We start from the raw sequence: 5,751 nt of genomic DNA on the forward strand, positions 1-5,751 counted from the left end.
GCAGGGGAGCGGGGGGGTGCTAGTGGAAGAGGGGGTGCGGTGCATAGCGAGGTGTAGCTGGAAAGTGGGGTTGGAGCAGGAAAAGGGGGAGTGCGGGAGCTGGGGGGGTAGTGGAAGAGGGGTGCAGGGCAAAGGGGGTGCATGGAGCGGGGAGCGATGCAAGGAGGGGTGCGGTGCAAAAGGGGGAGCATGGGAGTGGGGGGGGTGCTAGTGGAAGAGGGGGGGCCCTGCAAAGCCGGGTGCTGTTGTGGAACAGGGTGGGAGCAGAAAAAGGGGGAGCGCGGGAGCTGCGGGTGCTAGTGCAAGAGGGGTGCAGGGCAAAGGGGGTGTGTGGAGGGGGAGTGCATGGTGGAGGAGGATGCAATGCAAGGAGGGGCATGAAGAGGGGAGGACAGTAGAACGCAAGGTGGGTGCTACTGCAAAGGGGGTGCCCGGAGGTGAGGGGGTGCAGTGCAAAGTGGGGTGCAGCGCAAAGGGGGGAGCAGAGAACTGGGAGGGTGCTAAGGCAAGGTGGGATCCAACTGAAAAGGGCGTGCACAGAGGAGAAGCAATGGACAAGTGTGCAAGCATTGGACAAAGGCGCAATGCAAGGCGGGGTGCAAGGAGACAAGGGGGTGCAATGCAAAGGGGAGGTACAGAGAGGCAGGGGGTGCTAATGCAAGGTTGGACACAAGGAAGCGAGGGGGTGAAAATGCAAGGAGGGGTGCACAGAGGCAAGGGAGGTGCAAGGAGTGAAAGGGGCCCTAATGCAATGGCAGGGAGGTGCAGAAGAAAAGGGAGGGAAATGGAATCTGTGGACTGTGCCTGCTGCTGGAGGGGTGCAGTGGGGTGACGCAGCACTACACCATGCCCAGCAGCGTGGGGGTGGCAGGGAGACTGTGGGTGCACGGCCCATGCACCCGACAGGAAGGCAGCCAAGGTTCATGGGGCCAGCAGAGCACCCTGGGCCCATCGGGGAGAGCGGAGCAGCCAGCTGCCCCCTCCATGTTTGCTGCTTGGAAATGGACAGCCATGGTCTGCTTAGCCTCAGCATGCAGGCACTGCTCTGGGGAGACCTCTGGGGTGGTGGGATTTGCAGAGCGATGACTTCCAGGGGGACGGGCCTGGTGAGCATTGGCTGCTATTCTGGACCAACATGGTGCTGTAACTTCATCTGTGCTCGTTGGTACCGCCTCGCCCTTTGCCCTGGTCACTAGCATAGTCTGACTCACCAGGAAAACTGATAAGGCTCTAATAAAACCACTAGAGTAGCGTTGGGGGGGTTGCTTGGCACCGTGCGACTGACTTCAGTCACCCTGATTTCTTGGCTCTGCTACTGACTTCCTGAGTGTCACATGTGTGTGACAGGAGCAATCAAAACCGGCAGGAGTTTCTAACTGATTTATTAGCTAAACTTTAGGGGCAAAGGAGCCTTTTGGTAAAGATGCAGCCCCTAATCCCTGGGGGCACTTGGTGTACGGAGGGCATGGGCCCTTGACATGACACATGGCGGCTAAAACTCAAGCTTTGAAGGTTATGCTTGCTGGTTTGCATCAGTTACATTCTTGTTTTAAGATGGCATCAGCTCCCAAAGTGCTGGCGTTTGGACTCGCTCAGGGAAGGCTGCAGGGAATGCAGCCCTTTGCCTTCCCAGCAGACAGGAGGGGGGCACAGCAGCCTTGCTGCAGCTACTTGGTGGAAATCATCAACAAATGTGACCCCTCGATTAAAGTGAATCATCAGCCTGAGCAGGAACCAGCTAGGTGTGTCAATTCCTCTCTTCCGCTTGGTTATGTTCTGGATAGTCAAATTAATCTGTTTTAGCAATTAAGCAAGAAATGCTGAATGTTTCTCGTTTTGTAAGGGCTTAGTCATATCTGGGTGAGAAGCCTGATCCTAGACGACAGCGGTTGGTATGCGTTTCGGTTGAAGCAGGACTGTGCACTGGCAGCATGCAGACAACTAGAGACTTGTTCAGGAGAAAACATGGGGGCTGGTTTTCTTTCAGAAACAGTTCCTAGAAGCTAAAACTGGTACGATGTTCCCATGAAATAACTGGGTCAGATTTTTCTACCTCCTTGTGCCTGGATCAATCAGCAACCGTGGTGGGTAGGTCTGAACTGTTTAGTACCTGGCTATTGTACATTTGCCAGTGGGGGATGTAGCATCAAATTAACTTCTTGCTACTTTGGTGGCGAACTTTCCCAACCTGCTTGGCTGAATGCTACTGGCTGGACAAGTGCCTTTCAACCTATCGAACTCCGTGAAGGATTTCGGTTGGTGCAAATTCTTGACAAAGTAGAAAGAGATTCCTGTTTCCTCTGGATTGGGAGACGAAGACCTGGAGACATCCAATTAAATCTGTGTTCCCGAGTTAATCCATCAGCACTGCAGTGCTCTGACAGTGGCAAATATCCCCATCAGAGCCTTGGGGCTTGAGCTGCCTTGGTGCTTTTTTCAGTTATTTGTGTTTCCTGTGTTAGGAGAGTAGTCCAGTTACCTCCAGCTTTTCATGGCCCAGCCGAGATGCTCGCAGTGATTCTTGGAACTTGCACCATCCTCCCACCAGGAGGGAGCGTAATTAGGATTAAGCTTCTTAGCCTGCAAAGGGAGAGCAATACAACCGCATGAACAAGCAGAGGGAGCTTTAGAAATGTCCCATCAAGCAAATTACATAATACACCAGAGCTTATCCTGTTGTATCTTGGAGGGCAAAAGCAGACACTGTGTACATACCTAAGTTCATAATTGTCTTCCCTCGCCCCTGGAAATACTTCACACCTCCTGCCTTTGAGCAGCTGTGCAACTGGGCACCTTCTCTGACCCAGACACCAGCATTCCCCATGCTCCTCCAGGGCGTGCAAGCGCGCGGAGCTTCATAAGCCAGCACACGCTAATACAATACACAGCAAATGCCCCGAGTTGTGTTCACATGTAAATTGTGCAGAATTCAGCCCTCATATTGAGAGAATCTTCCACGAAGCTTTGCTATTTCATAATAGCTTTGATCAGAGGGTCTAAATTTTTTTCAGCAGATGTTAATCATCAAAAAGTAAACATCATTTACATTGTACAGGGAGGTAAACCCAGGCAGAGACACCAGAAGGGAAGTGTTTGCTGAAGTCGTGCAAGGAATCGGCAGCAGATTTGCTCAAAGAAACCAGGAGTGCAGACCTTGCTCTACGTCCTGGCTGCAGCTCACATTGGCTAAAAGAATGTTTCTATATGTTTACAGTCCATTTCTATATTAGACCTAGCTCTTTCTTTCTCATCCTCTCTGCATTTATTTGATAAAGATGATCTCAGTGCTGCTACCCCTCTCTCTGTTTACACTTTGCCCCTGTTCCCCCATCCCCACTTGCAACTCACAATTGCCTGAGCAAAGTGGCTGCAGGTCAGGCTTTCTCTCTCAGTCAAATGATTTTCTTTTTCTCTGGTCTGCCCCAATAAACAGCACAGGGAAGTGGAAAGTAAAGAATGCATGACTTTAAATTTTATTTCAACTGCTCTAGCCTAGATTTCCACCTGCAAACAAATCCTAGTCCAGCTCCAGCGTTTGCTGGCCAGGTGTCTGCAGGACAAACCATGTTGCTTCTCTCTCACAGAGTAAGATCTATGGCTATGAACCTGCGTACGTGTGCGCTGTGACTTCCTAACTACGGCACAGGGTGTAAAATCTAACTTTTGTGTGCACGTTGTGGGTTTTTTTACACTGAATTGTCTTTTTTAATGTGTGTAGCATAGATTGAGGACAGAATAGGAGACATATTTACTGAAAGCATTAAAAAATGCCTTTTGTATGACTTAAATTGTTTTCTCTCAAATGTTGTAAGAAGGGCAAGTCCAACTCTCAAGCAGTTTTATTCCTTGCTCCCTGTACCTTTCTTTGGACTGAAAACTCTGCAGCCCTGTTTCACGAGGATACTCTTCAAGGTGGTGTTTATACTGCAGGAGGTTGGGTGCTGGGAGGACAACACTTTGTTTACATTCCCCAGCGTGCCTCCAGTTTCATCTGAGGCTGCAGCGGGAAACTTCAGCTCTGACAGTCAGAACCAGCAAGTACCCCTGGTCCTCTTTGGCTTCAGCCACTGTTATGTATCTTAGTCAGAAGCTTGGAAAAAAATCAAGCTCCTGTGCCCCAATTTTCTGTCTGTCAGCGAGTAAAACTTACATGTCAAGGGCATCCAAAGCCTGCCTGATTTTCTGTGTAGAGCTTTAGATCCCCAAGAGCACGGCATCTGAGAAAAGAAGATAAAACCCTGTTGTAAGGATGATAGTGATGGATCCCGATTATTACTTGTTTTAATTAAAAAGTCTGGACAGATACAGAGGCAACAATTAACAATTCTCTTCCGTAAAGAACTTTGACAACAGCTGAATAAGTTAATGGGTTATGAGATGAAGACAAATCATTACAGCTAATGGTTGGTCTGTCATTTATGAGTCTGGAGGTGTATGGGAGAGTCCTCGCGCTTCCATGCAATGTCTGATTTAAGGGGCTTTTTGCTCCTTCTGTTAACAGAGAATAGGCAAGTAGCAATTTTCTTCTGTTGTGCAGCTGGGATTATCTAGGAGCCATGGAATTAAGTTCTAAATGAAAATTTAAACTATTCATTACACTTTATTAATAGACTTGGGAATGTTTAATTGTGGAAATAAATTACAGAGAGATGAATTCCTAACTTTTATTTTACAAACACACACCCCTTTTCGGGAGGGTGCGTTAAGATAATTAGGACTAGTGGAGATGCCAGCCTTGCCTTCACCCCAAGGTCTGCCAGCAGTGTCCCCAGGGCCAGCGGCCGGCTGTGCGGGGCAGCTGGAAGGCCAAAGCGAAGGGAAGGTTTTTGCAAACACTGCCACCCCCTGGCTCTTTCTACAGAGTTATATTCCCCCCCTCCCAAAAAAAACCAACCTAACTTTGTGCTGCCTGAGGGAGCTGTGCGCTTCACTTCTGCGAATTGCTGCTGGAAACACCAAACGTTGGCGGGCAGGGATTAGTTTTTTTTCTGCAGGGCCTCGGTCACAACTCGCTGCCCGTGGGGAGTTCACGCAGAGACACTGGCCTGGCCGCTTCCCCTGTCGCAGGGTGATCCCTGCGGGATGGCTCCCGGCCCCAGCAACCGGGGGAGGACCGCGGGGTTATGGAAAGGCGGCCGCGAAGCCCAAGCCCCCCCATCGAGGCCGTGTTTGAGGCGCAGGCCGGGCACCCTCTGGGGCGAGCGTGTGAGGCAGCTGGGGCCCAGGCCCTGCTGCGGCCTGCCAGCTGAGGGGCTCCAGACTCGGCGAGGGCTGGCTTTAAGCAGCCTCCGGGTTTGGTGAAGGGGGGAGGAGGACGGAGAACCGCGGGAGGGACAGAGGGATGTGACCGGGCCCTGAGGCTCCAGCCCCCCGGGCGGAGACCCCCCCCGCAAGGCAGGCGGCCATCCCTCCTTCCGCGGACTACAACTCCCAGCACCCCCTTCGCGGCACCGCCCTCCCGCCCCCCCTCCACGCCGATTGGTCGAGCCCGCACGAAAAAGCTCTCCCCTTCCCTTTGGTTAGGGGAGCTGTCAATTACGGGGTGGCGGCCGCCGGGAGGGCAGGACGGGGAAAAGTATTCCGGAAAGCGATTTACGCCGTTTGCGTGGAGTCGAGGTTGCTGCGGGTGAGCAAAGGGGGTGGTGGCGCAGTTAGCGTGGCGCATGCGCAGAGCTGCGCGGGGAGAGCGGCGGCGGGGGGTGCTGCTGAGCCCCGGACAGCTGGAGGGGGTAAACAGGGGAGGGGGCGGGG

General features: G+C 52.2%; 1 protein-coding gene across 1 annotated transcript in view; it reads left to right on the forward strand.

Annotated features, from left to right (window-relative positions):
• Positions 1-5,528: 5,528 nt before the first annotated feature.
• The window catches only part of WDTC1 (WD and tetratricopeptide repeats 1), a 27,719-nt gene continuing 27,496 nt past the window's right edge, over positions 5,529-5,751 (forward strand). The window contains exon 1 of the mRNA XM_010576167.1: positions 5,529-5,626. The gene's annotated coding sequence lies outside the window, so the exon portion shown is untranslated. The remainder of the gene's footprint in view (positions 5,627-5,751) is intronic.

The sequence above is a fragment of the Haliaeetus leucocephalus genome, unplaced genomic scaffold (assembly GCF_000737465.1).
Source record: "Haliaeetus leucocephalus isolate CR32 unplaced genomic scaffold, Haliaeetus_leucocephalus-4.0 Scaffold517, whole genome shotgun sequence".
NCBI classification, from domain to species: Eukaryota; Metazoa; Chordata; class Aves; order Accipitriformes; family Accipitridae; genus Haliaeetus; species Haliaeetus leucocephalus.